The following is a 23,246-nucleotide window of genomic DNA, read 5'->3' as shown; positions in this document are numbered from 1 at the left end:
ACTCCATCTATGCCCAGGCTGGGTGTCATCTGAAACACTGTTGGCCAAGCCTTGTGAACTGGGCCACGTGGGTCACAGATGAATAGGACACAGACCCTTTCCAAGAAGGACAAAGGGCCAGTGTAGGACAGCTGAACCAGCCTTGCTGAGTTCTGTCAGCTGGTGGCCACGATGGGCTGCCCTTGGTCCTGGCCACGCCAAGGGGACAGGAGGGGCTCTGTGCAGGCCATACCGCCAGTGACCATGGCTTGCTGGCCACCACGGTGGGCCCTGGTTATTCCAGGGTGCCGGACCCACCGCACTTGGAAAAGTGCTTGTTTCAGGGGAGGAAGGGATTCTGCAAATTCTCAAAGATTGTTACATTTTTGTCTTCTCCAAAGATGTCTAACTCTCAATTTTACAAGTAGATTCAGGGAAAAACAGTAAAGCAAGGCTGAGCTCTGTTTTAATACCAAGAATAAAAAGAAGGACCCAAACCATCTAACCACACGCCAACCTAAAGCAATAGGTAAGTTCTCAAAGGAAAGCCCCGGCCAGGTCTCATGGGTGTGCAGGGCAGGACCCTTGGGAAGCAGAGATTTGTTCAGCTTGATCCAGAGCTCAAGACTGGGCAGTGCAGTCAGGGAGGCCTGGGTATGTTCCTTCCTGGCAGAAGGGAGGATGGGGAATTAATGTAAATCACTTTATACGTGTGTGCACACAACACACAGGTGCGTATATGCACACACACACACACACACACAGAAAGGATGGCCCGTGGCCCCTTCAAGCTACAGTCTGTGCTTGAAGAGGGTGAAAGGCAAGACTGGGGGTCCCACTGGCGCACCCCACCTTCCAGCCTTTCTTCCTTGCCCCACTGCAAACTGGGCCCCTGCTGCAGCTCCGGGAAGGAGATCTGCACAGCCCTGCATAGGGCCGGCTGTCATGTCCTGTGTGGGCATTGGCACCTGTCTGGCTGGGGGCTGCCGAGCCAGGTGGTCTGCAAGGCATCCTTCCCCACAGCCCTTGGGAGGAAGCCCCTCATTTGAGTGGGGTCAGTCAGCAAATTTATTTCAGATGCGGAGCAGCAACACTAAGGCAGCCCGATGTGGCCTGGAGGCCTCCTCCCTGGAGGTGCTGAGTTCGGACGAGGCAGAAACACAGCATTCCACCCCCGACTCAGCTCCATCCAGTGAGCAGGTGGAAAAATGCCCAGCCTGTCTACCGCTTTCACTCTGCACAGGGCCCTGCCCTGTGTGCTCTCCCCAGGGCTAGGTGGCTGGTGTGCCCTTAGTGCCGGCTGCCAGCAAACAGGCTGAGAAGGGATCCCCGAGGGCGCCGGCCTCCTCCATCATTGCCACTCTGCGAGGGTGTCCACACAGTCTGCACTGCACACTCTTCCTTCACAAGAGGCCTTCCAAGGCCGACCACAGGACTCCCATACAGCCATGACCACCCCAAGAGACGCCCTCGGGCCTGGCAGCTCCATGCACAGGTCTATTTCGAGGTTGGCCTTGGGGAAGGGACTATCGGCTTTTCACTGAACCGGGTAACCAAACCTGAGTCAAGAAAAGATTTCAGGACAGTGGAAATATTTTATTGTCATTCAGGAAGAGAAGCAGAGTCCCTGGATTGCATTAAGATCTCCGGAACTCTGTAAGAATTACTCCCAGAGCCCATCCTTGTCAAGGTGCAGCAGTCATCAAGCAGCCTGGACACCGGATCTCTGTCCTGATCCTGCAGGGTCGTCCTGTCCCCACCCCATCTCTGCCTCCTCATCCACAAGATGGGATTAGCTGGTCACTACCTCTATGCCACAGAAAGGGGCTAGCAGATGGGGACACAGCCACACCCTGGGGAACCCTCGTTAAAAAACCCAGGGCTCTGTCCCTCTGCCTCCATCCTGCAGACACCAGAAGCAGCCCCCTGACTGAGGGACAAGGGGGCACACAAAGGAAGCTGAGCCCACCGTTCCCCTGCCCTCGCAGACCCAACGCAAAGCAGGCCCAAGCGACGGGACGAGTGAAGTTAAACTTGGTGATTCGATGACCCAGCACTCCACATATTTCACTACTGCTCTGAGACCTATTTTTTGACTGGATATGAGTGGATGGCTTTTTACTACCTAAGAATGAGCCAAAAGTGAATTGGTTTAAATTTTATCTAAAGTACAGCAAAGAGCAAGTCCCAGGGAGGAAGTCTGGAGGGGTCGTGCACGGAAAGCTGAGGTTGTGTTTTAATTTTATGCCATAGACTCTATGTTTTCAACACGGCGGGTGCCTATAAAACATACGGCAATCTCAGTAGCAGAAATGTATGTCTGTATCTTCTATGAGCACGTAAATAAATACACATTGTGAAAAACTGTCTTAGGAACACTGGCAGCCCGCGAGGAGGCCGTAAGCCCATAATACTGTTCTCAAATGACAGCATTGCCTAGTTTATTCCCCATTACCTTGAGAAAACATATTAAGATATTTTTCATATTGAAAACAGTTGATCTTTGTAAAAATCAGATCTTAAAGTCTGGCTTTTGAGATAAACGGATTTACATTGTTCCTCATGAGTGCTTCTTAGAGAAGGTATTGTTGATGATCATTTTAAAGCCCCCAGTCACAGATGCACATCCCGGAATACCTGCGACAAATGTTTGTGCCTTGCCCTAAATAGTTTTCTTAATAACCGGCACTCTTTAACAGTCATTGATTTTGCAGGTACCTTGGAGGTGCGTGGGTGGCACCAGGGGCTCACACACATAATTGGGTCTGCGTCTAGCCAATTCCACCGTGGAAGTGCTTATTCTACGGCTCTCCGGGGGCCACTTCCAGGGTCCACTCTGACATGCTTAAGTACTCTTTGCTTTGGGCCTCTCCACAAACTCTGATGATGTTGTCATAAAATCCCCCCTTGAGTGGCAGACAGAACTAGTTTATGGAGGAAAATCAACAAGTTGTAAGACCATGGGCGCTAAAGTACTTCGGGGAGCATGCAACATATTTCTACCCTCCGAGAGAGGCACGGCACTAATACCTTTCTGTGCAATGCCTCTATTGATCAAAACCAACTCTGAGATGTGAAGTGCTCCCCAGTGGCCTTCAATGTAATTTTCCTCCTGGCAGTGATGAGAGACAAAGAGAACTGAGAAGGTCGCATGGAAGTCTGGAAGGAAGCAAAAAAGGCTGGGCTAAAAACTCCCACGTCAGTCGCTGACAAGCATTTATTTACTGCTCTTATAGAATCCAGCACAACCCTCCTTGCTGGTGGGGAAGAAGTGACAGGATGTACTGTGAGCAATTAGACACTCCTCTCCTCCTCTCTCAAAGGGCCGCAGGCACTGGTGAGGGCATCCAGGGGAAAAGGTATTCAACACCAGCCTCTTGAAGTCAAATCGGGCAACGAAATATCTCTTTAAGAAAAGTGTGGAGGCCGGGCGCCGTGGCTCACGCCTATAATCCCAGCACTTTGGGAGGCCAAGGTGGGTGGAACACGATGTCAAGAGTTCAAGACCAGCCTGGCCAAGATGCTGAAACCCTATCTCTACTAAAAATACAAAAATTAGCTGGGCGTGGTTGCAAGCACCTGTAATCCCAGCTACTCGGGAGGCTGAAGCAGAGAATTGCTTGAACCTGGGAAGCGGAGGTTACAGTGAGCTGAGATGGCACCACTGCATTCCAGCCTGGGTGACAGAGCGAGACTCCATCTCAAACAAAAACAAAAACACACACACAAAAGAAAGAAGGAAGGAAGGAAGGAGGGAGGGAGGGAGGGAAAGAAAAAGAAAGAAAGAAAGAAAGAAAGAAAGAAAGAAAGAAAGAAAGAAAGAAAAGAAAAGAAAAGAAAAGAAAAGAAAGAAAAGAAAAGAAAAGAAAAGAAAGAAAGAGGGAGGGAGAGAGAGAGAGAGAGAGAAAGAAAGAAAGAAAGAAAAGAAAGAAAGAAAGAAAGAGGGAGGGAGAGAGAGAGAGAGAGAAAGAAAGAAAGAAAGAAAGAAAAAAGAAAGAAAGAAAGAAAGAAAGAAAGAAAGAAAGAAAGAAAAGAAAGAAAGAAAAGAAAAGAAAAGAAAGGAGAAAAGTGTGGAAAGAAAAACTGTGTCCTATCTCCTGGGCAAGACTTAGCTTCAGAAACCCTTGGAGCTCAGCAATCAATTCGCCCTGTTTCCCTGAAAGAAGTAGGAGGTGGGTTTGCTTGTGCCTGACCCGGGGTCAGGGTCCTGGAAGCTTTTCCGTATTGCGCTTCTCAGTCATTAATCCAGGCCCGAGGCACCTGTTCTCCTAGAGCGCCTGGAAAGTGAAGACTCAAAGATATTGTCATTACCTGCGGTCAGGCCTCAGCTCAAAGGCAGCACCAGGACGCTGGTCCAGTCAATGGCATGCCATGTAGTCATCACACACCCTAAGACCAGCAAATACTTCTTACATTGAATGATCAGGAATTTATTTATTTATTTATTTATTTATTTATTTATTTATTTAGAGATGGGGTCTCACTCTGTCATCCAGGCTGGAGTGGATTCACTGCATCCTTCAAGTGATTCTCCTGCCTCAGCCTCCCGAGTAGCTGAGATTACAGGCATGCACCACTACACCCGGCTAATTTTTTCTATTTTTAGTAGAGAGGGGTTTCACCGTGTTGGCCAGGCTGGTGTCGAACTCCTGACCTCAGGTGATCCACACGCCTCGTTCTCCCAAAGTGCTGGGGTTACAGGTGTGAGCCACCGCGTCCAGCCCAGGAATTTATTTTAACATTCAAAAGAGTTTGTTTCTTTAAAAATTATTAACATAAAGAACTACTCCAGGAAGTCAAAATTGTCTAACTTGTCAAAAAGTTATTAGAAATATATCAGTATCTCCCAATGAAAAAGGTAATTCTGAAAGTCAGTCTCATTTTAATTCCATAAATATTGACCTCCTTTGACCTCAGTTTCCTCATACATAAAATAAACTGTCTTGATTCTCTTCCAGTTCTGGGATTCCAAGTGTCAACATGGTATCTGGAAGCGTATGGAGTAAATCCCAAAGGAACCAGAGTTGCAGCCTCACCGTGAGGCTGTGAGAACATGCGTCTTCTGGTTTCCTGCCAGGGGAGGAGGCGAACCCCAGGAAGTGAATGGACCCCATGGGGGAGGAGGCAAACCCGGGGAAGTGAATGGACCCCATGGGGGAGGAAGCAAACCCGGGGAAGTGAATGGACCCCATAGGGGAGGAGGTGAACCCAGGGAAGTGCCTGGACCCCACGGGGGAGGAGGCGAACCTGGGGAAGTGAATGGACCCCACCGGGGAGGAGGCGAACCCGGGGAAGTGAATGGACCCCACCAGGGAGGAGGCGAACCCGGGGAAGTGAATGGACCCCACCGGGGAGGAGGTGAACCCGGGGAAGTGAATGGACCCCATAGGGAGGAGGCGAACCCGGGGAAGTGCATGGACCCCACGGGGGAGAAGGCGAACCCGGGGAAGTGAATGGACCCCACCGGGGAAGAGGCGAACCCGGGGAAGTGAATGGACCCCACGGGGGAGGAGGCGAAATGGGGGAAGTGAATGGACCCCACGGGGGAGGAGGCGAAATGGGGGAAGTGAATGGACCCCACGGGGGAGGAGGCAAACCGGGGGAAGTGAATGGACCCCACGGGGGAGGAGGCAAACCCAGGGAAGTGAATGGACCCCACCAGGGAGGAGGTGAACCCGGGAAAGAGAATGGACCCCACCGGGGAGGAGGTGAATCCGGGGAAGAGAATGGACGCCACCAGGGAGGAGGTGAACCCGGGAAAGAGAATGGACCCCACCAGGGAGGAGGTGAATCCGGGGAAGAGAATGGACCCCAAGGAACAGGGAGAGAGAATTCACCTTTTTATTCTGAAAGCCGAGAGCAGCCGCTCATGCCTTTGAAACCAATCTCCTCTGATGATTTTGGAACTAGGCAGGAAGTCTCTTGGGCTGAGGAGGGCGTTGACCTACAGATGGTCTCCACCACCCCGAGGCTGGAGGAAACTGGGAGGGCTTGGGGTTCTTGATTGTTGTAGACTGTTAGCCATTATGAAAAGGGTTCATGAGGGGGATCCATATCACGCGTGCTTCCTGCGCGCTGGCTCCGCACACAGCTGGGAGCAGACCCGAGACCAGCTCACGGGAGCCGTGCTTGGTTGGACATGCACGCCTGTCCCATCGCCTCCATTCTTGGGGAGAACACCCAGGCCTGTGCCAGCTATGATGGTGGTTGGGTGGCGGGAGACAACCGGGAGTCACTGGAGCCCTGTTTCTGTGTTTGCCACAATCTAGTGACCCCATTTCCTTATATGAATGGTTTCACCTCCAAGAGCATATAAGGTCTCATCCACTTGCAGAATTGTTGTAGAGAGAATAATAAATGATTTTTTTTTTTTTTTTGAGACGGAGTTTTGCTCTTGTCATCCAGGCTTGGAGTACAATGGCAAGATCTCGATTCACTGCAAATTCTGCCTCCTGGGTTCAATTGATTATCTTGCCTCAGCCTCCCGAGTAGCTGAGATTACAAGGGTCTGCCACCACGCCCAGCTAATTTTTGTATTTTTAGTAGAGATGGGGTTTCACCATGTTGGCAAGGCTGGTCTCGAACTCCTGACCTCAGGTGATCCACCCGCCTCAGCCTCCCAAAGTGCTGGGATTACAGGCGTGAGCCACCGCACCTAGCCTGAATGATATTTTAATCTTGCCTACTGCCTCCCTGGAAGCACCCTTCTAAAATAATTTCCAAGATGCTGAGATAAAGTAGGCACAATGATCTCATTTTACAACTAAGAAAAGCAGACTAGGTGAGCATTTTCTAGATTATAAAGTAACCCAGTAGGGAGGGCAGAAATTATCTGTCAATTTAACCGGTACTGAGCTCCTTTGAAAAATTTGATAATAAAATAAGGGGGAAATACAATTTATGCTTAAGATAATAAAAATGACACACTCAGGGCCCGTTGTATATGGTCCTAAATGAGGCGTGGTGACTGCATTGATTTTCCGAGTCAGCCTCTTCACTGAGAACCAAAGCATCTAAGGGAACTCTGTCCCCGGGAAGGTGCCTGCGTGCCATCTTCATGCTGAGTGTCAGATTCACAAGTTGCCGGCCCCGGAGCGAGGCGGAAGCAGGAGAGACATAGATTTAAGGGGTTAAAAACAAGAGAAGTACAGGCGACTGAGGAGCACTTGAATGGAAGGGGTGCCATGTAGTGCAGGAAGGTTGGTGGCAGCTGGGAGCAGAGAAGCACGGCCTGGAGGTGCCTCCTTAAATCCCCTTCTCCAGGGCCTGCCCCTCTAGACAGAACCTGGCACAGGGTCCTCCAGATGATGTCAGGAAAGCCAAATCCTGCTGGTGAGGAGCTGGTGAAAGGGGAGACTGTGCAGCTACCTGGACAGTCTCCTCCTGTCCAGAGCTCCCCCTGGCAGCTCAGGACTGGGAAGGAGGGAGGGGGTGGGGAGCAAACCCCTCAAGAAGCTCCTCCCCCAGCAGGGCTTTTGACTGCTACAGGAGGGGCTGGAGTCAGAGTGGCAGGTGCTCCCTAGGGGTCCGGAAGAGCCAGGGTTCTCTGGTCCATCCCCACATCTCACCACAGGATGTACAGGTGGTGGCCTTGCCCCCACCTTAGTGTCTGCTGCACAGACCTGCTGACCTTCCTGGAATATGAGGCCACAGTCAGATGCCTGCTGCCGCCTCAGGAAGACAGCACTGGGGGCTGCCGGCACCGGGGCAGGAGGGCGGTGGATTCTCTGACAGAGCACCACACCCCGGCACACAGGACAAGCCCAGCCACACAGGCTGAAACCCCACGGTGGGACCGTTTCCCTGGGAGCCTCCTTGAAGCTGGCACAGGTCTTCCTGGGCCCTGCTCAGTAGGCCAGGAGGACGCCAGCTGGCTGGGCTGCTGCGCAGCTGGAGAGGGCTCAGGTCCACCAGGGCTCCAGAGGTCCCCTGGTGGGGGCTGGGCTGCAGGCAGGGCCCACCGCTGCAGCTCCGCCCGCCTCTCCCTCTCAGCCGCCCGTTCCCCAGCAAAGGCTGGCTCCTGAGATCCCAGAGCACCTCGTTGAACTCCACTATAAATGGAGATAATTTTCATATAAACAGCAAATCATTTCTGAGTCCTCCTAAATTTTTCATAGGTAGTGATTTCAGAGTTGACAAGCTGCAGAGAATTAATTTTCCACCCATTTTTAACATCCTGAATTTCCCTTTGCAAGAACAAAGGGTTGTAAAACGCTCAGACCAGAGAACCAGAGCATGGCTTCCTCCCCAAGAAGGGGTCTCAGTACTGAGAGGCAGCTCCACCTTTTAACAGGACTCAGCCCTATACTGAGAATTTGCCTCATCATGGGACTCCACCCCTGCAACCTGAACCCACTCTGTTACCTGAACCCACCCCTCTAATGGGACCCCACCCCCGTAATTGGTCTCTGTCCTCCATCCCCAGCCAGAGTCCAGATTTTCTCTGTGGGTTCTGTCTGACCAGCAGATCTGTTTGACCAGCAAGAGAATCTGGTGTCACCGCTAGAGAGAATGGCCTGGGGAGGTGGTGGGACATTTTCAGCAGCGTGATCCAGGGCCTGGGGCACTCTGCTTCTCTGATGAAGGCAGGCTTCCCACAAAGAGGCCACCTCCAGGTTGGAAATGCAGGAAGTGCTGCACCCAGCACAGTGAGCTTTGGGATCCGAGGGTAACAGGAGTGGAGATGACGGCACCAGCAACCTGGTTGGCAGCAGAAGGCAGCGAGGAGAGCCCAGTCCCTGCCTCACCTGGTGCGGCACGCCTGCATGGAGGCATGCCTGCAGGGTGGCACATCAGGGCCTATGGGGAAAACCAGCTTCAATGCTCTGTCCCTCCAAGAGAGCTACTCCCAAGTCACCTGGGCACTGCAGCCCACTCCAGGGGCAGGCTTGTCCCGCTGGATTCAGAGGAAGCTGACACCCAAGCACCAGCTCTGCCCAGGGAGGGAGCCACAGAGCCAGCTCCCTGCCCACCTCTGGCCTCAATACACGTGTGTTTAAGGAGTAAATGAATGAGCTGATGGTGAATCCCATGCAATTCACAAATTATGCTCCAAGTTCTCATCTTTATCCAAAAGTAGGGATGTTAAAAGCAAAAGAGACATATTAAACCAGACAATTTCTATAAGAAAAGAAATGACAATTCCAAGCACTCTTGTGTCAGGTACGTAGTGAGCCAAGTAGGACTTTACCCCAACCTTGGACCAAGAAAAGAAGAGGTGGCTTAGATGGAGGAGGAGGAGAGGGTGGAGGCTGGGACAGAGACAGAAACGAAGACAGGGATTGAGACAGAGGTGCAGATAGGAAGTGGGGAGGAAGGCAGTAGAGATTCATGTGAACTTGTAGCCATCATTTAAAACATTTTCCTGAAACTTTTTTTCAAAGCATAAATCCATGTCACAGTACCAGGCTGAGTTATTTAAGCAACGCCCACCTTTCAAGGCAGTGCAAGAATTACAGCTGCCGACAGACGGAGCGCTTCAGTCTGCCGCTCTGTCAAGCTCTCCAGGTGCTAGAGCCAAGCACCCAGCAGTGGGTGTCCCTCCAAATGGGGTGTCACGAAAGTCACAGCTGGGCTCAAGACTGCTGTTACTCTGGGTGCTTGAGCTGGACCAGGGCCTCTGGTGCCCATCCGAGACACCAATGCTGCACACACAGATACCCGTGCACACACACAGAGACGCATGCACACACAGACACGTGCACACACACAGCCATGTGCACACACACAGAGACGCATGCACACACAGACACGTGCACACACACAGACATGTGCACACACACAGACACGACAGACACATGCACACACAGACACGTACACAGAGACATGCACACACAGACACGTGTACACACATAGACACATGGACACACACAGACATGTGTACACACATAGAGACACATGGACACACACAGACATGTGCACATACACAGACATATGCACACACAAGCACACATTATGAAGAGACACACACGTACACTACACACACACAGGCACACACATGCCCACACAGACACAAAGCACAGCTTGTGCCTGATGATGGCTTTTCGGCCACCTGTCACAGCGGATAAAGGCACTGCTCACAAACTCACTACTGAGGTCTGCTGCTCTGTGCCCTCCGTGTACCAGAAAAGAATGGAAGAAAAGCTGACACATGTACGTAAATGTGAACAAGCAAAATGTCTGTATTGTGACTTTTTCTAAAGGTGACATCAAAACAAGTTGCCTCTACGATGAGAACTGTGTGTGCCCTGCACTGCTCCTCCCAGCACAGGGCCATTGCAGTGCCCCGAAGTGCAGCATGCCCATCTGCAGTGGTAAGTCCCCTTGGCTACCACACTGTCCCCCCTCTTATGGGCGTTAACATGCCCAGCACATGTCAGAGGGCAGCGTGTGTGCTGGGACCCCCATCTGGACAGCTCCTCAAAGAGGCAGCCAAACACCCTCTTCCGAGTCCGGCACAGAGCAGTAGGCTCTGTGCAGATGTCAGCTAAGGTCACAGCAGGAGGCTGAAGGGGAGGCTCCTGGCACGTGACTCTGGATCGATGGCCCCCATGTCTCCCCGACCTCTGACTGCTCTAGATCCACAATCCAGCTTCTTTCTGTCTTGATCTCGCATGACGCTCGCACTGCACACAGGAGCCGTCAGCCCCCAGAGTCCCTGCTGTAGTTTCGAGTTTGTTTCCACTTTATTTTTTCTCTAGAAATGGACCCTGGCATGTTGCCATTTAGGTGGAAGCAGCCTCCACGCTCCGGGACAGTCACACAGGCTCTCCCTCCCTTTACTCCCAGGGCTTTCTCAGCAGTGGGGGGAGCCTGCCCACTGGGCATCAGCCAAGGTCCCACCTGTGCCCCCTGAGGACCCTGCCTCCCTGCTGAGCGCTCTGCAAGAGGCACCATGAGAGGCCCCGAGCCTTTGCCCAGCGAGGTTGCCAGCTTTACCTTTACTAGAATTGCAGGTTTAGCACAAGACAGTGACAGAGGTGACTCTGCCAGGTGCTTGGAGGGGATTTTCCCAGGAAACAAGGAAGCCGACTAGCATGGGGCCCTGGACGTACTAGCGTGGGGCCCTGGACGTACTTTTGAAACAAGACGAGGCAGGTTTGTATCTGAATGTCTCTTGTTCCTCTCAGCTGAGCTGTGATAAATGGGGTAACGAGTATCTCATGCCCTGAGTGGTCTTCAAACAGCTTGAAAGGTCTACCACATGGTGGGATGTGCTTCCAAGTCTCACCAAAAAAGGTGAGGCCCCCCAGCCATGCAGGTCAGGAGACATACCTCTCAAGGACATGCACCTGTCTGTCTGTCTGTCCTCAGGGCCCGGGAAGAGGCACAGGCCCTAACTTGAAAATTGGGTGTGGAGACCGTCATGCCTCTCCCAGACCTGAGGTCTCCCCAGCACCTGGGAGACACCTGGTCTCGCCTGTGGGTTCCCAGCAAGCGCTGAGTCCAGGGCCATCGCTCGCCCTGCCCCAGGTGTCTCCGGGATCCCTCGGGACCTTCTCCCCAGGCATCTGCCCGTTCTATGCGCTCCAGGATGAAGATCTGGCTTTCTGCACTTGATGAGCCTCTCTTTGATCAAGTTAAACAACAGAATCAACAGATGGGACTCCACTGTACACTCCGCAGAGCTGCAAATGAATTGTTTAATGAGAAGCAAAGCGGTTCCAGCAGAACCCCGCTCACTACTCGTGTGTGCTCATCAGCGCTCGTTCCATCCCTCAGGGACAAGCTCCTACGTGTCATCACGGAGGGTTCCGTCTCATGACGGCACCAGCCCAGCCTCCAGCCCCTCCGACAGCAGGGGAGGCTGAGCCCACATTGGCACCATGCTGGTGGAAGCCGGGGCTTCTGTGAACACACCTGCCCGGCTCTCTCCACGGGCTGCAGATCGGGCTTCCTGGATCAGGAGGTGAGCAGCACTCCCTGCCCACCCCCGCAAACTAACAGGAGCCGGCCAAGACAGAGCAGCGGGGGCAGCCCCCACGCAGCCACGTGGGCAGCACCTGTGTGTTTCCCAGGTCACAGCGAGAGGCCAGGCCACGCCCAAGTCAGGACCATGGGGCTTCTCGGCTTGAGTTATACATACAGAAACACCAAAACTCAGCACCATTCAGCTGCCTTTTAAACTTTTCTTTCAATCCAAGAATGCCCTAAATAGAAGTAGGAAGAACGTGTCCCACAGGGCACCACATCCCACGTGAGGCTGGTCTGCAGAACACAGCCTTGCCCTCCCTCAGTGATCACCAGAGTAGCCCTCGGTCCACCCTTGGGCACCACCTTTTCCAACCTGGACAGCAGCCAGGGGGACTGAGCCAGCCCAGCCGTGTGACCCTGCAAAGTTCAGACAAAGCCATTCCTACTGACACGACCACCATGGAGGGCTGGCAGGGAGGGGCTTCCACTAATGCCTTCTGGCCCTTGTGCTTTTGTTTTGGGGTCAATGAAAACATTGCTCTCCAGAGCCAAGAAGTGGAGGCTTAAACTTAAACTACACTTCACCATGACAGAAGCAGCTGCATGCGTTGCTGACGGTTTTGTCCCCTTGCAAATAGTGAGGGGTAGTAGGCTCTGTGAAGTTAAGGCCCAGGCACCTCTGAGTCCCCACACCCACTTCTGGGTGGAGAGAAGTGGCCACGGGCAGGTCTGGAGTCCTGGAATTCTCCATTCTGCTGCTGGTGACAGCAGTTGACTTCAAGACAAAGAGCTGGCAACGATTTCTTCATGTTTTAGTTAAAAATATGTGCCAAGCATTGCCCTGCTCTGAGCATGGCCTGAGACCTGAGGGAGGTCGGGAGAAAGACAGACATGGTCTTCCTGGTCTGGCAGGCAGGTAGTGACCAGCCTGCTCTACAGGGGACTCCAGCACACAGCTCAGAGGGGAGAGAGGCTCGGGGATGGTGACATTGAAGTGAGACCCCAAGGATGGGTAGGGATGGGATAAAGAAGAATCTATATGATATGGGAATGGCAGATAGGGATGCAAAGTCCCAGAGCGAAGACCACAGTGGCGTGGCTCACAGGCAGGGGCAAGTGACAGAAGACAGGCAACGCAGGAGCGAGGCCAGCTCAGGCCCAGCCGTGAGGACAGCTACCACTGGGCATTGCAGGGAGCTCTGCAAAGTACAAACTCTGAGGACACCAATGTATTGCATTGCTATGTCATATACAACATATATAGGATATCACATACTGTTTCATTAACATAATAAAAATGATGACATTTTATTTTTACGTTCACATTTATTTTTGGCTACTATCCACTGCTAATATTGTTTCACATTAACATTTATTTTAGGCCACTATCTACTGCTGATACTATTTTGTAGAAGAAAGAGAATTTCAAGAGGGGGCCTGTATTATTCCTAGGTGTATTTTGACAATGTTAACATTAAGTGTTGGAGCCATAACGTTAAAATATTGTATTTAACACATTCGTTATCTTAGCACACGCATTCAGAACTTCATATTTTAAAACCTCAAAATACCTTTTAATATAACCTTCAGTTCTATATGGAAGATAAATGCATGATTAAGTATATTCACATTCTAAATTACATCATTAAATTTTATCAAATAAGAACGTTTTTGTAAAAAAAAAAAAAGGGATTCAGTATTAAAGTGATTATAATATAAAAGGGAGACGTGTGAATCCCCACGCTTCCCATCGCTGACTGCATCCTATTATTAGCGACGCCTATTACCTTGAAGGGAAGTCGGGTCCCTGGTGTCTGGGTTTGATGCTGCTATTCAGGAGAAGCCCCCGCTGGCTCCATTCTCATGACCGGGGAGTTTTAAGGCGCAGGCAGGGAAGGGCACAACCCCTGCCGCTGCCCACCACGGACCATAACCCCCGAGTCCAGGCCTCCCCGCTGCTCCCTGGTCTGCGTGGTTGAAGCACAGCCTCCAGTTCTCCAGCCAGAGCTGGGATCTCCCCACAGTGGAGCCAAGGCCTGGAGCCTGAGGGCCACTGGGGCCAGAAAGAGGAGAGTGGGGCCAAGCTCAGCTAAGGTCCACCTCTCGCCCTTCACCTGGCCTGGGAGGATGGAAATCAGGCTAGGATGGGACAGTGCCACCAGCAACACCGGGGGCCGCGGGGTGTCTGTGCTCAGCACAGAGGCTGAGGTCTGCGATTGGGCGGGCCTGGGCACCGCACACAGCTCAGCTACTTCCTAGCCACAAAGTCGGGGGAGCATCACTTACCTTCTGAGATTAAATTTCTCCATCAAGTGAATGGGAAAAGTAATACCATATGGAAGATTCTGGCTATGGACAGAGACGCTAAACATTCAGTGCCATGCACAGGTGTGCCCATGGCAGGGCTCATGGAAGTAGATTCTAACAATTGTTTGGACAAGAGCCTGCTGAGCCAGCCTCATCTGCTGCCAGTGTCTGCCTGTGGCCAAGGAAGCAGGGAAGACCCTGGCCCGGAGGAGACCTGCAGTGGACCAGGTGGGCCAGGAGCAGGGAGAGGCCCTCTGTGTCCCCCCTCACCTCCTGAGCAAACTCAGCTCCTCTGGGTCATATCTTTGCATACCTTTGCAAAATGCACTTGTTCATCCAGCGGGGCGTTCCAAAAACTCGTGGTAGCCACTATTCTATTCTGAATATTTTAAGGGAAACCTTTGCAAACCTTCTCTGCAAATACATTAGGAACAACCATCCATCCCTCCCAAGGCAGCACTGCTCGTGTTAAGATGCAGCTTCGAATCACCGCAAAGAAATCAAAACCAATCTGAACAGCAATGTATCTGTGTGTGTGTACATAGCACTGTGTGCATGTGTGTCTTTGTGTACACAGCCTCTGTGTGTGTGCATGCATATGTGTGCACATAGCATGTGTGTGTGCATGGATGTGTGTGTGTGCACACAGGATGTGTGTGTGTATGAGCATGTGTGTGCACGTGCATATCAAATATTCAGGTCTCTTTAGAAGCCTTGAGTCCGCCGTGTGAGTAGGCATGGGAGAAAGACCTGAAGAATGTTCTCTTGCCTCCGTAAAAATGCATTTTGCATTGTCTCTGTGCGAAAGGGAGGAAAATGCACATTAAAGTTACACCAAAGACTGGGAGGTCCTCAGGGCATGGCCGCGGTCTTTGTGCCCCTGTGCGTAGCTGGGGAGCCAGCACTGGGAGGGCATCAGTAAGCAACTAATTTAAAAGAAATAAACATTTATTTAAAACATCCTCTTTGATAGAAATCAGGATTTGTGATAAACCCATCCTAATCTGACCCATCTGCATGATTTAAATGAGTAGATACTTAGAAGGGCACCTGCCCTTGCACAAAAGTGCACTAATGCTTCTTGGAACTCTGCATGACCAAAACAAAAGGTAACTTCAGAAGAACTGTATGGATCCCTCTGCCATGTGGTTATGGTAGCCTGTGACTTATATACACCCTGCTTTAGCATTTGCAGGCCTATTAGTCTTCAAAAAGCTCATATCAAATCGGTTCTGACTTTTTGCAGACTAATCTATGTGAAAATGCAGTCCTCACCTAACTGATTTATTTTCACATTTAGAAGTAATAAAATTAATAGTGCAGTTCTCATCTCAGTTGATAAAATTAACTTTTTTTTCTAACTAACTTCTTTCAGTTATTTTCTTTATTTCTAAAGGGAAGTTATTCCAGTCATTTGATACAAATGGCTTTAATTAGTTTAAGGCAAACATAACCTTTAATGAATCCAGGCTTGGGATTGCTGGTTGTGCGCTAAAGGATAAAAACAGTGCAGTGCTTATGGCATTGATTTGTAATGTCAGGCTGCACAATCCAATTTGGGTCGGCATCAAAGCAAACCACCCATCACTTGAAAGAATAATTCCTCTGCCAAGGCCAGCCCCGAATACACACAAAATGCATTTTTATGACAAGGGCAGGCACATCTTTCAAACGATGGGGAGGGGGAGACTCACCATAACTATGTTCTATTTGGCACTACCCACCATAGGGGCTTCTCTGACTTAGAGCATAGCAGACATTTTCTAAGGAACTTGCATTTTTAATGACTATTTCTTTGTTTTTGCTTTTAATTAAATTAAAACATTTAAAATAATCAATCCTATACTTATAACGAAGCAACTGATACAAAGAGACCCTTTGTTGGGGAATACTCAACTGAAGGTTCTCGTCTGAGATTTACCTTTTCCCAGTTCTGTTGAGCTACCCATCAATGGATCAGCCTTTGTCAACCAGAATCAGAATTTCTGGTCCATCCACCAGAACTTGTATTTGCAGGTCTGACCTTGGGCTTCTCTCGTATTTCAGTGGCCCCTCACCCTCTGTAGGATATAATCTAATCCCAGTTCTTCTTCCTAAATATCTCATTTTTCAGGAATACTCTACTACCTAAGACCGCTCCCAGAACAAGCTCAGAATACAGTTTTATGCACCCGCTCTCTCTAGAATACCCTACACCCATGCCTCGCCAATGACTCCCCCTTCATCTGAGCTCAGGGCCCAGACTCTCTGGACACTGTCCACACTCCCATGGTGGGGAGGGGGGACCCTTGTTCTGTCTTCTACTCTGTGCATTGCTCTTCTTCTTACACGTGATGCTAACATTACGGCACATGTGCCTGCCTCCGTCTTGGGAGACAGGCTCCTTGGAGGTGGGCATTGCATCTTGAGCATCATGTCTGCCACGCATTTGCAAAGGCATTGATAGCAGTGGGACTCAACTCACCTCCTCTGACTGCTCACTTCCCCATCTCAGTGACCAGCCCTTGTTTCCGCAGGGCCAAGCTTGGGGGTTGCCCTAGAACCCACCCCACTTTCTGTCTCTGTGTCTCCACCTGCAAGTGTCTATTTCTTGGAAGCTGCTCTCCCCTTTGCCCAACAAAGCCCTTCTCTTCTCAGTAGAGCACTCCAATACCCCCTTGCCTTGCGAAGCCCACACTTGGAGTGTGCACTAAGCAGTGACTTCCTTGTCCTTCCGTGTTTCCAAAAACGGGACCCATATTTCTATTCTAGCATATCACATTTAAATGACCCGTTTCTTATCCGCGAGCTCTCTGAAAACAGAAGTCATGTCTTTTAATCTTTAAATCTACTTTAAATCAACTGTGTGATTGACACAAAATAGACGTTTAATAAATATTGGATGGCTGACTAAATGTATACACAAATGAGGGAACAACTATCCGCTGGAGGAGATAAATGGGCTTGTCAATCTGCCCTTCCCACGCACAGAGCAATCAAACAAAAGAGAAACAAATCAGCAAATAAATTTGAAACTGCCCTGACCTAGCTGAGCTGCAACTACAAAACTGCCCCCAAGAGAGGATGCTGGGGCCAGTTTGTTCTCCTGGAGAGCTTTCATGACAGGCCAGTGCAGCTGGCACCTACTCGGCACTCCATCCTGCTGCCCTGGGAGGACTTGGTGTTAACAGACAGAAAGAAAAGTATCCTCTGCAGACGGGAGGGCTCCATGCGCCCTCACTCAGCGGCTGGGCCGGGTACTGCTCCCATGCTGCTGAGCCTGTGCCTGATGGAAGGGGTAGATTTGGAGCTGAGTCGCACAGAGGCTCTGCATCCTGGGTGACACTTTCTCTGCAGAAAGGCAGCCTCTCCTTGGCTTGGTCCCCAGCACACTTCCTAAGTGACAGCCGGGCAGGGCTGGGCCCTTTCCCTGACTCTGGTGCAATTAGAGCTGGGAGCACACTGCTGCTGAAAGAAGATGGAGGGCTTGGCTGTCCCAGCAGTTAATTGGCTGTGTTATTTATGTGCTTTGAATGCTTGTGAAGTTCCCTGCCTGTTTCTGATACAATTAGTCTCATTGATGGCGAGGTTTATGAATGGAAATAGCCGGTACTGAAGTGCCGCCTGACACAAGAGAACACAGTAAAAACGGGCATGCGCTCTTCGTTTCCATGCAAACACCTAGAAAACAGGCTTCCGAGTTTTTACAGGGAGATGAAAGATTCATCTTGCCCACACAATTACTCCATCCACACTGGAACTGTATAGACCACAGTCTGAGAGAAATGAACTTCTAAAACAAAAGGCCAATGTTTACAAAAGCAGTTTTATTTTGGGCAGCCTCTGATCTCTCATTAGTATAGCAGAAAGAAATCCTAATTTATACATTTCCATTACTCCTACATTCAACAATGGGCACACAATTAGCATTAATTCAGGACAATTATTATGGAAAATTTAAAGATATTTCGCACAAATTCTTCAGTAATATTGACGTGGGATTTTTTCGCATGTGTAAATTGTGTCTACACGTGGGCCATGACTTTGCACTTTTCTTTTAAAACCAACTTAATTTTGAATAGACCATATATTCACTATATTCACATGATCCAAATTTCAAAAGGTACAGATGGATATAATGTGAAATGTCTGCCTCCGCTCCTAAATCTGGGCACACAACTGTCGCGGAAAGTAATAAATGTCACCACTTTCTTATGCGAGTTTTGTTAGTTATTTTATGCATTTTCAGACAAATGTGACTATATATCCTTTCTATCCCTTTTTCTGTACACAAATGAACCATAGTATATACTTTCTTTGCACCTTTAAAAAATCTAGTAATATATCTTTGAGATACAGGCAAATAAAGCAGCATCCTAATTTTTAATGGCTCACAATATTTACTGTGTGGATAGACTAGCATTCATTAAACCCACCCCATAGGAACAGACATGTAGGTTTTTCTAGAAGTTACAGAGTTTTGTAAAAGAAAGTCTGCTTAGATTTGCCATTTATTATTTATTTTCCCTTTTTTATTTTTATAAATTTGTAGGGCACAAGTGCAATTTTATGACATGCATAGATAGGGTAATTGTCAAGTCAGGGCTGTTAGTGTATCCGTCACCCAAATAACACACAGCGTGCCCATTACATAACTTCCCATTATCCATCCCGCCCCCACTGCCTCACCTCCAAGTCCCCACTGTCCACCATCCCCCTCTCTATGTCCATGTGTACACATCATTTAGCTTCCACTGTGAGTGAGAACATGTGGTATTTGACTCGCAGTGTCTGGCTCATTTTACTTAAGTTGATGACCTCCAGTTCCATCAATGTTGCTATGAAAGACATGATTTTATTATTTTTTATGGCTGAATAGTATTCCATATTATATATATATATATATATACGACATTTCCTTTATCCTATCTTCCACTAATGGACACAGGTTGATTCCGTATCTTTGCTACTGTGAGTAGTGCTGTGATAAATACAGGAGTGCAGGTATCTTTTTGGTATATTGATTTCATTTCCTTTGAGTAAATGTCCAGCAGTGGGATTGCTGGATGGCACGGTAGTTCTCTTTTTAGTTCTTTGAGAAATCTCCATGCTGATTTCCATAGAGGTTGTACCAATTTACATTTCCACCAACAGCATACAAGAGTTCCTTTTTTCCGAATCCTCACCAACATCTGCTATTTTTTTATCTTTTTAACAATAGCCACTCTGAAACAAGAACAAACTAAACCTAAGGCTAGAAGAAGAAAAGGAATAACAAAGATCAAAGAAGAACTACATTAAATTCAAACAAAAAAAAAATGCAAAAGACCAATGAAACAAAAACCTGGTTATTTGAAAAAATAAACAAAATTAATAGATCATTAGCTCAATTAACCAAGAAAAGAAGAGAGAAGATCCAAATAAGTTTAAAAATGAAGCTGGAGGCATTACAGCTGACACCACAGAAATAAAAAAGATCATTTGAGACCCCTATAAACATCTCTATATGCACCAACTAGAAAACCTACAGGAAATGGACAAATTTCTGGAAACATACAATCCTCTTAGAATCAATCAGGAGGAAATAGAAGTCTTGAGCACACCAAAAAACAAGCAGTGAGATAGACTGAGTGATTTTAAAATTGCCACACAAAGAAAGCCCAGGACTGGATGGATTCACAGCTGCATTCTACTAGACATTCAAAGAAGCATTGGTACCGATCCTACTGAAGCAGTTCCAGAAGATTAAGAAACAAGGAGGCTCCCTAAATCATTCTATGAAGCTAGTATCACCCTTTTACCAAAAAAGGAAAGGACACAACAAAAAAAGAAAACTACAGACCAATTTCTCTGATGAATATAGATGCAAAAATCCATAACAAAACACTAGCTAACCAATCCAACCGCACATCAAAAATATAATTCCTCATGATCAAGTGGGTTTCATCTCAGGGATGCAGGGTTGGTTTAACACAAGCAAGTCATTTCAATAGATGCAGAAAAAAGTATTCAACAAAATCCAGCACCTCTTTATGATAAAAACTCTCAACAAACTAGGCATAGAAGGGACCTACTTCAAAGTAATAAAAGCCATATGTGACAGACCCACAGCCAATATCATACCGAATGGGGAAAGGCTGGAAGTATTCTCCCTAAGAACAAGAACAACACAAGGATGCCTAGTTTTGCCACTCTTACCCAACAAAGTTCTGGAAGTACTAACCAGAGCAATTAAACCCGAGAAAGAAATAAAGGGCATCCAAATTGGAAAAGAGGAAGTTAAACTATCACTGTTTGCAGATGATATGATCGTGTACCTAGAAAATTCTAAAGACTCCGCCAAAAGACCCTTAGATTTGATAAATGAATTCAGTAAAGTCTCAGGTTACAAAATCAATGTACATAAATCAGTAGCACTGCTAGATACCAACAAAGACCATGCTGAGAATAAAATAAAAACTCAGTCTTTTTCGCAACAGCTGCAAAACAAAACAAACAAACAAACAAAAAACCCTAGGAATATAGTTCATCCGGGAGCTGAAAAATCTCTACAAGGGAGAACTACAAAACACTGCTGAAAGAAATCACAGAGGACTCAAACTAATGAAAACACATCCTATGCTCATGGGTTGGAAGAATCAATATTATGAAAATGACCATACTGCCAAAAGCAATCTACAGATTCAATGCAGTTACCATCAAAATACCAACATCATTTGTCACAGAATTACAAAAAACAATTCTAAAATTCATATGGAACCAAAAAAGAGCCCAAATACCCAAAGCAATCCTAAGCAAAACAAACAAATCTAGAGGCACCACATTACTGGACCTCAAATTATGCTATAATACAAGACTATAGATACCGAAACAGCATGGTACTGGTAAAAGTAGGCACAAAGACCAATGGAACAGAATAGACAACTCAGAAATAAAGCCAAATACATATAGCCAACTGATCTTTAACAAAGCATAAATTGCAAAGGTGCTGGGAAGACTGGCAAGCCACATGTAGAAGAATGAAACTGAATCCCATTTCTCACCACACACAAAAATCAACTCAAGATGGATCACAGACTTAAATATAAGACCTGAAACTATAAAACTTCTAGAAGACAACATTGGAAAAACTTTTCTAGACACTGACCTAGGCAAAGAATTCCTGACTAAGACCCTAAAAGCAAATGCAACAAAACCAGAAATAAATAAATGTGAACTTGTTAAACTAAAAAGGCTTCTGCACAGCAAAAGAAATAATCAGCAGAGTAAACCAACAACCCACAGAATGGGAGAAAATATTTGCAAACTATGTATCCAACAAAGGACTAGTATCCAGAATCTATGAGGAACTCAAACCACCAGGAAAAAAACAAACAATTCCATTAAAAGGTGGGCAAAAAACATGAACAGACATTTCTCAAAAGAAGATATACAAATGGACAACAAACATGAAAAAATGCTTAACATCATTGATCATCTGCAAACTACAAATTAAAACCACAATGAGATACCACCTTACTCCTGCAAGAACGGCCTTTATTAAAAAGTCAGAAAATGATAGATAAACCCCCAGAAGGGGAGTGGCTGGATCTAGGATACACACCTTTGAGATTCTGATAATATTGATAATATTGCCACATAGGCCATCTCGCGCACTGTGCTGATTAATAGCCACACCTCCAACCCCCAGCGGTGTGCCTGGCTTCCAGCACTCCGGCCACACCACGTGGCATGGAGCTTTGACCCATGCCGAAGCAGTGGGGATGCATGTCTTAATAAAGGTTCGCTTTGCTTTTGGTTGCTCCATTCAACAAACATTGGGAAGCTACCATTTGCCAGGCACTGTTCTTGGCGGTGCAGAGTGAGTGAGGGAACAAACAGATGTAATTCACTGCCCCGTGGAACTTACACACTGATGAAGGGAGACAGATGATGTCCCCGCCATTGCCTTCAGCACCTTTCCAGGGATTAAAAAAGGCACCCGAATTCCTCTTCTGGAAGCTGCCTATTTATGCCTAGTCCTTTTGGACTGTGGGTTTGTTTGGGTTATAGAATTAGAGGGCCCTTTTGTCTAAGATAAGGTTTGTGACATGCTGTTCTCCTTTTGACTTTGCTTGTGATCACAGTTTCCACGCCTCAAATTTTTATTGTTAGGTTGTCAAATTTTCCATTATTTTCTATTGGAGCGTCCAGCTTTTCTGTTATATTGAGAAATTTCTTCACTCCAAAATTACTTGCTAATTCTCTCATGATTTCCTCTGGAAGTTTTATGGTTTCATTTTTTGCATGGTGGTCTTGTTTGCACATGGAATTTATCCAGGAGAAGGGGCGAGATGTGGATACACCTGTGTATTTCACCAGGCAGCTGCCCTGTTTTCTCAACAGCATCACCTGAATAATCCATTTCGCTTGTTGATTTGAAATGTCTTCTTCATCATAAACTCCGTGCCTATGGACATCTGAGTCCATTCCTGGACACATATGCACGTATTTACATATTAATTACATGTTTTTGCATGTATATACACACATGCTATTTTAAGATCAAGCAGCAATAAATGCTGCTGGTAATATTCGGCTGCTGATACACATGTGCCACTAAATCCAGCCCATCAAAGTTTTCACTGTTCCATTTGTTGAGGTCACTGGTTGTGGCCAGACCCTTTTAGTGCCCATGGACTCCTTCCTTCCCTCCTGGCCCAGGCTGTTCCGGCCCGAGCATGCTTGGTTCTTACAAGCACGAGGAACAGACGTGAAATGGGAAGCAGGTGAATATTTTTATTTCTCATCCTTTGATGAGAAATGGAGCATGACATGAGATCATCTTAGCAGGCACATCCAGGAACCTGAAACCATGTATGTGAAGCCTGATCACAGCTTTTACCTGCCTACACCTGGCCGGTGGGTGTGGCTGTCTTCCTTTTGCACCTGTGCACATCTCAACCCGGAGACAACAGACACAGGGACAGAAAGGCCTCGCTTATTTGGTTTCCCCATCTGAGAGGCTCGGGGCCCTGCAAAACCAGAACACGACTGTGGCACCAGATGGGCAACAAAAAGGAAGAAAT

The 23,246-nt window shown here is 48.0% G+C and overlaps 1 protein-coding gene across 1 annotated transcript in view; it reads right to left on the bottom strand.

The window, feature by feature from the left end:
- TCERG1L (transcription elongation regulator 1 like) overlaps window positions 1-23,246 on the bottom strand; it is a 211,501-nt gene that overhangs the window by 70,909 nt on the left and 117,346 nt on the right. The gene's annotated exons all lie outside the window — the stretch shown is intronic.

Source organism: Nomascus leucogenys, chromosome 3 (assembly GCF_006542625.1).
Source record: "Nomascus leucogenys isolate Asia chromosome 3, Asia_NLE_v1, whole genome shotgun sequence".
Lineage (NCBI taxonomy): Eukaryota > Metazoa > Chordata > Mammalia > Primates > Hylobatidae > Nomascus > Nomascus leucogenys.
Note: the sequence above shows the minus strand (reverse complement) of the source record. Positions and strands in the feature narration are given on the sequence as shown.